Source organism: Haemaphysalis longicornis, unplaced genomic scaffold, assembly GCF_048455015.1.
Source record: "Haemaphysalis longicornis isolate Haplotype H1 unplaced genomic scaffold, Haemaphysalis longicornis Haplotype H1 scaffold_1, whole genome shotgun sequence".
Lineage (NCBI taxonomy): Eukaryota > Metazoa > Arthropoda > Arachnida > Ixodida > Ixodidae > Haemaphysalis > Haemaphysalis longicornis.
In genome coordinates, this window is record NW_027526203.1 from 276945784 (window position 1) to 276956403 (window position 10620).

General features: G+C 50.4%; 1 pseudogene across 1 annotated transcript in view; it reads right to left on the reverse strand.

Moving 5' to 3' along the window:
• Positions 1-6197: 6197 nt before the first annotated feature.
• The window catches only part of LOC144146562 (uncharacterized), a 93216-nt pseudogene continuing 88793 nt past the window's right edge, over positions 6198-10620 (reverse strand). Inside the window, exons 3-4 of the transcript XR_013317685.1 lie at positions 9063-9283; positions 6198-7492 (exon numbers count right to left, since the gene is read on the reverse strand). The product of XR_013317685.1 is annotated as an uncharacterized LOC144146562 (transcript). The remainder of the gene's footprint in view (positions 7493-9062; positions 9284-10620) is intronic.

Here is a 10620-nt window from a genome sequence, read left to right on the forward strand (position 1 = left end):
GCAGAGCCATGGGCCCACATTTTCATGCAGTGGGCGGGTGTCCCTGTTCACCTTTTCCCCCCGCCGAATCCGTTTAGTACGCGTGAACTTCAGGAGCAGGGCCCAGCCAGCTTCTCCCTCGCTGTACAGCAGCAGCCGGTGCAGAGGGCGGTAGCAGCAACGAGAAGCCGGCCTCGGGTTTCTTCCCAAGCGCCTAAAGAAATATTCGTCACGGCGTCTACTTCTCCAATAGGTAGCCCGTCTGACAGGCTCACGCATCACTACATTGTAGGGCGTGAGCCTGGGCCAAACTCCAAGTAGCCGCGGCCCCTCCGATATCCAATTCAACTCCTCCTCCCCTCCAGCCGTGGCAAGCCGTGCTGTCCAGCTAAGAGAATCCGCCTTTTTCATTGCGGTGTGCTGCCACCTAGCGTGCCTAGCGGAAGTTGAAGCTGTAGGGTTTGCCGGCGTTTCCTCCGGCTGCGTTCTCGTTGTATGCACGGCAATCCCACATTACGGCTAGGAGCAGCCGAAGTTTTTCTTCTGTGTTGGTGTTATAACGCCTTAAGATGACAGCCCCTGGTCAACACATAATACCAGGCGGCTTCTTATCACTGAATGAGGGCTGGCAGAGAAATCTCGGACAGATCCGTGTGCCGTCCGAGCAGCAGAGCGAGCAGTACTTGGAGTCGTCTGGCATGAAGTGTGATCGCCAGCTCAACAAAGGCCGGCAGTTCGCAAAATGTCTTTAAGCGCTGGACACATGTACGATTGGTACACGCGATTCGCATGCGACTGATCGTTACGACTGTCACCACGACTAGTCGTACGCGTGAATTTGAGACGGCCCGATGCGCGCATGAGATGCGTCGTCGGCGTCGCTCCGCCCACTGTTTTTGACCCATGGTCAACTACGATGATCGCTGAGCTGAGTTTGTAGATTCTGCGCGTTTGTTCGCAAGAAATGGATAAAGCAAGCAATCGTGAAGCGTTTTCTGCCTTCGGAAACAGTCCGCGCACACGCCGGCCGCGCCTGCCAGCTCGGCACACTCAGCGGCTCGAACCGGCGCAGACCACGGTAGCAACCGCGCTTGTCGCTGCTCTTCTGAATCAATCTGATCGCTAAAAAGTTCCACATGCGAGAAAGTAGGTGTTAGTGTGGTGAAAAATTGTGCTAGGGATTGTTGTCAGGGCTTATTTTAAAAGCGGCGACCAGATATATCTGCCGCGATGCAAGCCTACGCTGACCGGTCGCCGCGGCGCGCGGTGCGCCGAGCGGCCGAGAGATGGCGATACCTGCGCGGAAGCATCGAAACAGGCTACGCAGATGTCTTGATCACCGATCGCTCAAACGGCAGTTATAACTTAATTTGAGTTCCACATGCGAGAAAGGGGATGATAGTGTAGTGAAAAGTTGTGTTGCGGATTGTCATTCGCAGTTGCACAGATAGCAGCGATCAAATATCCGCCAGGATGCTAAGCTTAAAGCTCCCATCACCCGAGCCGACGCGAGCGACGCAAACCGCCGTAGCCGATCGCGTGCGGCCGACGGGAAGCGATAGAAGCCGACACCGTTCCCTTTTCGGCACTCCGAGTTACAGCTGAAGGCAGCACAAGTTGTGGGCATTGTTCCGCGCACAACGAGCACACACAAAAAATCAAACGATGTAAATACAACCACGACCCCTTCCCGCTTGTGCGGGAGCTGTGGGGAATGTCGTCTGCTGCCCCTACTGGACTGCTTAGGGACTTGGCCGCTAGGGGATTGCGCATGCGCAGTGGGGTTGTGAAAGAGGCGGATTAAGCTTGTGCCAGGGGCGCAGAGCGCAGCGATTTTGAGTGCCCTAAAATGAGTGCGCCCCCCAGGGACGGCTAATCACCTGCATTTGAATGATAATAATAATAATAATTATTATTCCTTATTTAGGAGAAGCATGACTCAAGGTCCCGTTGGGGCTGGGGAAAGCGCTCAAGAGGATAAGGTGGTGAGGTGAGGTGAGGCTCCTTCTCTTGTGCATTCCGGTGGTACTTGCAAAAGCCTCTCCCTCTCGCTTTGACGCCAGAGTGGAGTTTGGCGCGTGCTCACCGAAGGGAACCACAGGCGAAGCAGGTGGGAAGGGAGGAAGCCCCAATCGCGTTCCTCACTCCTCGACTGCCGGAGCCTTTCGTGGCGAAGCGCTGCTGCCTTTTCTTCTTACGGATAAAGTATGTATGCGTGACAGTACTTTACGCAGTATTTGCAGGGCCGTTAACTGACGAACAGCTTTGTACGCAGTAAAGCCCGCTTATATCGAACAGCGCGAGGATTGTAAAATAGTTCGATATAGCAAAAAATTCGATATAGAAAGTGAAGCAAAAAAACTTATATGAGAGCAATCTTGCCGACGGAGTCACGAGATAACGCTGAGCTCTTACCAGCCTGCAGTTCACTATTGATACGACACTTTCTCTGAAAGAAAACAATCATTTATTGGGGCGGAAGAACTGCGTGAGTGTAGCCTGCTTCTTGCAGCGCAACGCGTTGCTGGTGACTGCTTGCTCCACGGTATCTAAACAGTCGAAAAGCACAAGACCGCTGCTCTCAGTGGCACTGCAGTTTCGTCGTAGCAGGGCCACGGCAGCGACAGCTTCGCTCGTGCTCCGAAGCGGTACGGAGTCCTCGGCGTCTTCGACAGAGCGGAGACAAGCATGGATACAAGCGAATAACGGCGAACCCAGAGAACCGAGCAAGTGCGGGCAGCGAGTGGCGCGGACTTGAAGTTCGGTGACACCGCAGCCCGCAGCGCCAAATGTGGCAATTTCGGCTCCAACGACATGCATGCGTGGAGCTGGATCACTCTGCCACGGCCAGTTTGGACGCGCCCGAGCTCGCGCGGGAGTCGCAAGCGCCACCCGCACCGCCGCTGCGCGCCGATGTATTGCGGGAAAGCCTGCCGCATGCCTAAGGAGACAGACAGACAGACAAGGAACTTTATTGGTGGTCCTGAGAGACTCCGATGCCCCCCTTTTCAGGGGGGTGATGAAGCCGCGGGCCGCTCCCACATTGGGACGGGAAGTCCAAGCTTCACCGCCGCATCGTGGGCTCTCTGGACAGCCCATAACTGACATGAAAACTCGCAGCTTCGTAGCGCAGAGCTCCACTCTTCTTCGGTGCAGCTATTCAGGCCCCTCTGTAACGAGGGGCATCCCCAGAGCATATGTTCTAAATTACTTTTGTGTCCACATCTCGGGCAGTCCGGACTATAGCCGTCTGGTTTGATGGAGAAATAAAGCCAAGTTTGGATACGATCCTGTCTGAAGCATACGGAGTGTGATAGCCTGTGGTCTGTTTAGTTCACCGTGGGGAGGAGAGTAAACTCTCCTGTGAAGGTAGTAGTGCTTAGTTATCTCATTAAAGGTGTAAAGAATGTCTCGGAACTCGACAAACCCAGGTTCAACAAGACCTCGACTAGCATTCGCGCCCGCGCGGTGGGTTAGTGCGCGCGCTTGGACGTGTGCGATGTCGTGGAGGTTGGCGAAGGAATCGAGCTGGGAGTCGAGATGTGCCGGGAACCACGTGATAGTGTGTGGATGGATAGTATGTGGATGGAGGAGATGGAAAATTCTATGAGCTTCTTCGGCGATGGAGCCAGAGGCGTATGCCCTGACCGCCGCCCTCGAATCAGTGAAGGTTTGAGTTTTCTCTTCGTCCAGGAGTGCCAAAGCGATAGCTGCCTGCTCCGCCCTAGCCGGGGTAGAGCCCCTGATGGTGAGCGAAAAATCCCGCACGGGAGAGTTCGATATATCCATTGTGAGCAAAATCGCGTTCGTTATAAAAAGTTTTAAATGCATGTAATTTTACCAGAATTATACAAGGGTTCGATATAGGCAATAAGTCGATATATCCGTGTTCGATATAAGCGGGCTTTACTGTATCTAAACAAAGCGCTGGGCGCGTTACGTTATACAGGGGGATCAACATTAAGTCGACAGGTTTTTAAAAAAATAGGCGCTTAGATTTACGCGAAGACCACCTCTATAGTGAGGTTAAGCGCCCCGAGGGGACACATAAATAGGAGGTAATTATTGATTTTGGACGCTTAATTAACTAAAATTGATTAATTAACTCTTTAGCGGCTACAGAAACCACGCATGTTTGTATTGGAAAGTTAGACGCAATCATGTTTCTACGCAGTTACAATTGGCAGAATTCTTCTAGCGCATCGGTAGACCGAGATATCAAACGGCGAAGTTTAATTGCCGTTCGCATGATTACGCATTCAAGACAGTCTGCACCGGCGCAAAGCTCCTCCCTTCTGTGACCTGCCTGCTGTGTACGGTGTTTAGTTCGACAAAGGGGTGGAGGTGGAGGCATAGGCAAAAGTGACACCTATTCATTCCTGGCTAGCGTTATCGCAATCTGCAGTGCTCGGAACCGCTATCGAAACACAGAACAAAAGGGAGGAGCTACGCGCCGGTCTTGACTTCTAGCATGCATAATCATGCGAGCGGCAATTAAACTTAGCAGTTTGATATCTCGGAGTACGGATGCGCTAGAATTCTGCCAAATGAAACTGCGCAGAAACACGATTGCATCTGACTTTCCAATACAAACATGCCTGGTTACTGTAGCCACTAAAAAGTTAATTCATCAATTTTAGTTACCTACATCAATAATTACCTCCTAATTATGTGTCCCCCTGGGCGCATAACCTCACTGTAGAGGTGGTCTTTGTGTAAATCTAAGCGTCTATTTAAAAAAAAAAAAACCCGTCGACTTAACTTTGATCACCCTGTATATGCCCAGAGTCAGAAAACGGAAGGTGCGGAGAGAGCAGAGCGTAGGAGAGGAATTAAACTCTGTCTCTGCCAGGTGAGGCCAACACCCTCTGCAGAATTTCATCCCGGTGACCATTTCATTACCAGAATTTAACGGCAGGGCTTCTGACGTGCATCGCTAAGGGGCCCAGTAACGCCGCCATCCAAGGGTGAGATCAACTAACCACAGTAGGCTTTCATTGACCAAGCCACGCTTTTCGTCAGTTTAAATGTTACGAATGAGCACTTTAGGCCTCCCTTATGTGCACGCACTAGCCACAGCGTAGATTTTTATAGCTTGTATATGTCAGAAACTGTACGTTGCGCTCTCTCGTTTCAGTAAACATTTGCCTTTATGCATCACGTGAAATACATTAGCCACGATGATTAAAACTTCTGCCTTATTATTTTTATACTTACCGTTTTGTTGGAGCACAAAAATCAGTTTCAGGGTTGCATCGGAACAATTTTTGGGGGGAACATATATATGTATTCATCCCGATGTAAAATATTTTTTGAATGAATAATTTGGCTTTAAGGGCACTAATACACACCGAGTCGCCAAGTGAGCCCAAAAAGAGAAATATCAAACAGTCCAGTAGTTATTCACTGAGAAACACTCCCTTGCTCCGCAATGTCCCGGCTTGCCTTTTTTTCACTTTTTTTTTGCCTCAGGTTGACATGCACAATGTTATGCTCATCTTGCAGCAGTAGCTTCTGAGCAAACTGTTCGTGCTGCACTGCAACCGGAGCCGTAACAAGTTTACACTTCTGTCCACCTTCACAAGCGTCCGACCTAAAACGATGCTTCGTAAATTTTGTTTTAAATAGCAGCTGTAACTTGCCGCGTATACAGTTGCCTCTTAAAATGCTGCATTCGTTTTTTTGCTATTCTAGCGAACTTTATAGTTCAAATGCCTTTCAGTAACTCGACGCTTAAGCTCCATGTATTCTTGAAGGTGACGATTATATTACTCAATTTCGAACATTTCACACTTGAGTGCGGTGGCACAACGAAGTTTGCCTGTTTTGTCGCCTGATCTAGGCGTTCTGTCGAAAACTTGAGAAATGTGATGTTCAGGTTCGGATTTGGAATTGCCCCTGCAATAAGGCACGCGTCCGCTAGACACGTCCTAGCTGGCATCTGAGTGATTAGAATTCCGCTGCAACGAAGGTAACAACAATACGAATCGTCGGACATCCAACAGGAAACGCAGCACAATCGCAGACGAGAAACAACACGACAAAAAAAAATGTTAGTCGCTCGTGAAGTGCTAGTCGTGCACTACAACTCAGTCTGGCGTGCTGCTTTCTAGAGCGTCGTTAGCTCGACATGCGTCAACCTTTGTGACATAACCCAAAGAAGGCATCTAAGGGTAAAGATTGCAGGTTGATGTCAGAGATATATAAATGAGCTTGAACCAAATGAAATGAGAAGTTTATTGGCGGGGACAATGATTGTTGCAACTGTATGCAGAAAAATGCATTTTAATTAACAGAGACTGAACCGGACACGTAGACGCGACTCCCGAAGCGGTGTAGGTGCTACAAGCGAGTAGTTTCGGGTGTAAAATTACACCTTGCGTTCTCACTTTTTATACTACACAGTCACGCACGCACATTGATGCATACAAAACACACGCACACACGTACACACACGCAATCACGCTTGCACGTACTCGCACTGCAAACGAGGCCACATATAACAGGGTTACTCTAGCCTTCGAATGATTGTGAGGCGATGAAGCGTCTTGCATTCGTCCTACAATGTCGACTGACGTCTGCAGAGGACCTGCCGCCCAGGCGATCACCCCAGTGATAACATTCGCAAGGTTGCGTGCTTTAAGACCTCCGTTAAGGACAACATTTAAATGAGGGAGCCGTAGATAAAAGAGCTCTATACACGCTAATCCTCGCACACAGGTGGGCGCCGGGACTAGAAGTTAGCAAGAAGGGTCTGCATTGGGTGCCCGCTTCTCCCTGCTCTTCGCAGGTTTGTTCTCCGCTTTGCAACTCTTCAGTGCCCAGGTTACAATTATGTAGGTCGGTGCAGTGGCCGACGACACGGATGAAAATTGAAACAACGCCACAAGAGGAGCCACGCTTGACGCACGCGGCTTGAATTTGCGGACTATGCGGGGTGCCACAAAAGAAAGCGCCATGTGCTAGTATTAGAGTAGGAAGTTGTCTTTTTAACCCAGCTACATATCGCGAAGTGTTGGCGTGGTTTCGCGCGGATAAACCGCGGTTCCACAAGCCGGGCTGACTAACATGGAGAGGAACGGTGTGCGCCGTCAGCGCAGGGGCTTCACTCATTTCAGCCAACGAGCGAAGTATCCTGTCAGTGCACCCCCCGACGCCACAGTATCGTGACGCCAGCGCGAGAGACCGCGTAGAATCACACCCACGGCTCGCCGCCTCGCCGCGCCCCCCGACTGTACAGAGATGCTGGCCCCGTGGGCCACTAAGAGCCGCTCGTATGCATACTCCCGCATTCTCAGTTGCGCGGCGGTTCGTGTTGAGGCTGCGCCCAGCCAACGGCGGAGATTTGACGTAACAGACACAGCAGGACGGGAAGGGGAAGTTCTCGGCATACGCCTTTTTCTCGGTCGGGTGCATGGCGAGCAGCTTGCGGTAGGCGAACTTTTGGCGGCACGCTGACGAGTAGCCCGGCGGAAGACCGGTGGACACGAAGTCGCACGGCGCCTCCTCGTCCCTGCAAAGAGCACCGACCAGGTCAAAGGGGAGCTTTGCCGAGCTGTCCAAAGCTGTCCTGTCAACATGCGAAGTGGCAGGAGGTGGCAGAGGGGAGGGGAGGGGAGGGGAGGTGGGGTGGGGGAGCCGTAAGCGTACAGTGCTCGGCCCACCAAGAAACAACCGAAACTGGAGCTGAAGTTTAACGGGCCGAAGCTAAAACTAGGCTATGGGGCACGCCGGCAGCGCACAGCTCCGGTCTAATTGAGGTAAGTGGCCGGTCCTTTACCGCGAATGTAACTCTGCGAACGCGGGCACCTCTGTCTTTGCCTCCATTACAAAGAACGGCTAACACCTTCACGAAGCAATGTCTTCCTTTCGTTAGACTAGCGGATGCGCCTTTCATGTTCATTATTGAATATCCGAAGAAAAAGGATCGAATTCACGATTTGGAGTTGTTTGAAACAGTAAAGGTAATACGATCGCAAATCAGTGGTGCACTTGTTTGAACACGGCTTTTATTGATTAAAAAAAAACTGGCAAGAAATAAACATAATAATGCGAAGTTTATGCTCTGGCTTCCTGTTTCAAACGGAGCCAGCTGTGAATCTGCAAAGACGAATTGTTTAGACGAGGCTGTTCGAGCGCTTGGAAACCTTTACGTTCTTTTTTTGGGTTTTTACGGAATTGAACAGCTTTGATTGGGAACATGGCGTAATAAACACTGCTTCATAAAACATGATAGGATGGTGCGAGCTCTGCTATAATTACCGCCATCCAACTTATGGACATGTTAAACACCAAACACTTGTACTTGAGTTTTTTCTCGCTATTTTAAAGCGGGGTGGGGGGTCACGTACGCATTTTTCTAAGCACGTGCTCTAATGCAGTGCTTCAAGTTACTGGAATCCCACAGGAGCGTTCCGTTGTTTCTGCTACTGTAAGGCCTTAGGGATATAACGGCAGAAATTCCCACCAATGTTCTCGCTCACATTTTCTTACGACATGCAAAAGACGTGCGAAATAGAAAGAAAAAAGCAAATTCCACCGAGTGTATACCTCAGTGACAGCTGCTACGAGAGTTCGCGTGATGGTTAGCTACGGATTAGTTTCATACGTGCGTTAACAGTTATGTGGCCTGTTCTCGCTTTCTTTTGTGAGGGTACAGGGGCCAGAAATATTTTTGGCTATACAGCCGGAAATCCGTTGCAGGCGGGCGTGCGGGAATACGGACAGACGGACTGACCTCGATTTTTCAGCATTAGTTTTAAAAGGCACTGTGCTTTTTGAGGCGGTACGCTTACCAACTGTTAGTGCTAGTTTTACGAAGCGTCATATAAAGGCCCTGAGAATTTATCGCTCGAGGGCATAGTAGAACGAACATTGAAGTTAGATTGGGAGAGAGGTGCAAAGGTACCACGAAGGGTACAGGGAGAGATTGCAAATGAAATGGAAGGTCACGAGAAGGCGCATAAGTGTCCCTTACGGAAAACAAACGCATCGTGCCAGCAGTGCAAAGCATGTGGAGCGTGACGTAGCAGCTACAACCCTTCGCTCTTACGTTGCCTGCGTTGTGGCGGCACAGCACTTACGCGCAAATTTCCGTGGTGACGGCCTGCGCGTACTCGACGTCGTTGACCACGTACAACCACTCCTGATCCGCGCTGCGCGCGCTTTTTGGGTAGATTGTCTTGCGCTTGGTGGGGCACACGCGCTGATCGATGCTGTCCTCGTGGTTCAGGGCTGCCGCGCCAGGATCTCCTTGTCACTCAAGTCCACGTTCAGGTTCCGAAGCACGCCCTGGATGATCTGCCTGCAACGGACGGTCGTCGGGTGCCGCTCATCCTCAGGCGAGAAAAGATATGCCAAGGAGGCAGGGACGGCTCAGCGCAGAAAAAAAAAAAAAAAAAAAAAAAAAACGATTTATCCCTTTTTGGAAGAACTGCACAGAGCCCGAAAAGGGATGACGTTATCAAACAGAACAAACTCAAGGTCCCGTGTCCTAGCGGCATGAGCTAGATGCAAGAGAAATTCGCCCACCAGCGATACACCTACAGGATTCTAAGCTTTTAGGGGCGAAGCCCCTTAGGGGTTCGGGGCTGTCGACGTCTCCTGTCGTCGTCGTCCTCTCATGTAGCCACGGTATTAAAACACGGGGGCACTCGTTTGCCAAGGCCTCGCGCTAGAACGTAACGCATACTAAAAGAACACACCAGGACACTCGTTTTCCAACGCCTCGCGCTAGAACGCTTCGTGCTTCAAAGACACGAGACTTTTACAGCAAAGCTGTATACCTCTATTCCCAACGGTTTCATCTCTGTGGGCCAAAACGCCAAGGCGCCAAGAACACACTTATACAGTGCATGCTTCGTCCCTCCGCAGGTTTTCCATTAGTGGAAATGGCCCGGTTTTTACCGCTTTTCATTCATCCTTCATTAGAGGGGACAGTCAGACCATTTTTTTAGCGACCCCCGCCCATCTGTGCGACAATCGGTTTTCGTTTGACACAAAGTGGTGAACGACGCCCAAGTGTTCTGTGCTTTTTGACCTCAGCCACTACGGGGGTTATACCGAGCGGAAAATAATTGAGGTGGAGGTGGAGGTGAGGCCTTGTGATATACATACACATTTGTGGAGAAATGTTCCGCTGATAACAGCATGCACCCCACACTGTGCTGAAAACGTCGTCGTCACATGTTCAGACGTCCAACCCACCTCCGTACACACAACTTTTTGCACCCTTATGGCCTAAAAAATTGATTGATTGATTATGAGGTTTAACGCGCAGATGCCACAGGCGACGATGCGCGCCATAGTGGAGGGCTCCGGATTAATTTTGCCCACCTGGGGATCCTTATCGCCTAAAAAAGGTCTAGCATAAGTGTATTAAGGGTGTTGGGGTCATTACGCCCTTTTTCTTAGGTTACAGCACCCTAGTTTGTAGCTTTACAACCCTTTTTTGTGGAAAAAAAGGGTGTTTACCGACTGCAACAGCCTCGGTTTTCTGTAGGGTGTTGTGTGAATTGGTGTTCAGTTGCAAAATAAACAGCGGAGCTGGGGGCCGACCTAGCTTCTTCCGGTGTTGTTAGGTTTTGCTAGGCTTTGATAAGTTTTGTTAGGTTTTGCGATGTTCTTGCTAAGCTAGGCTAA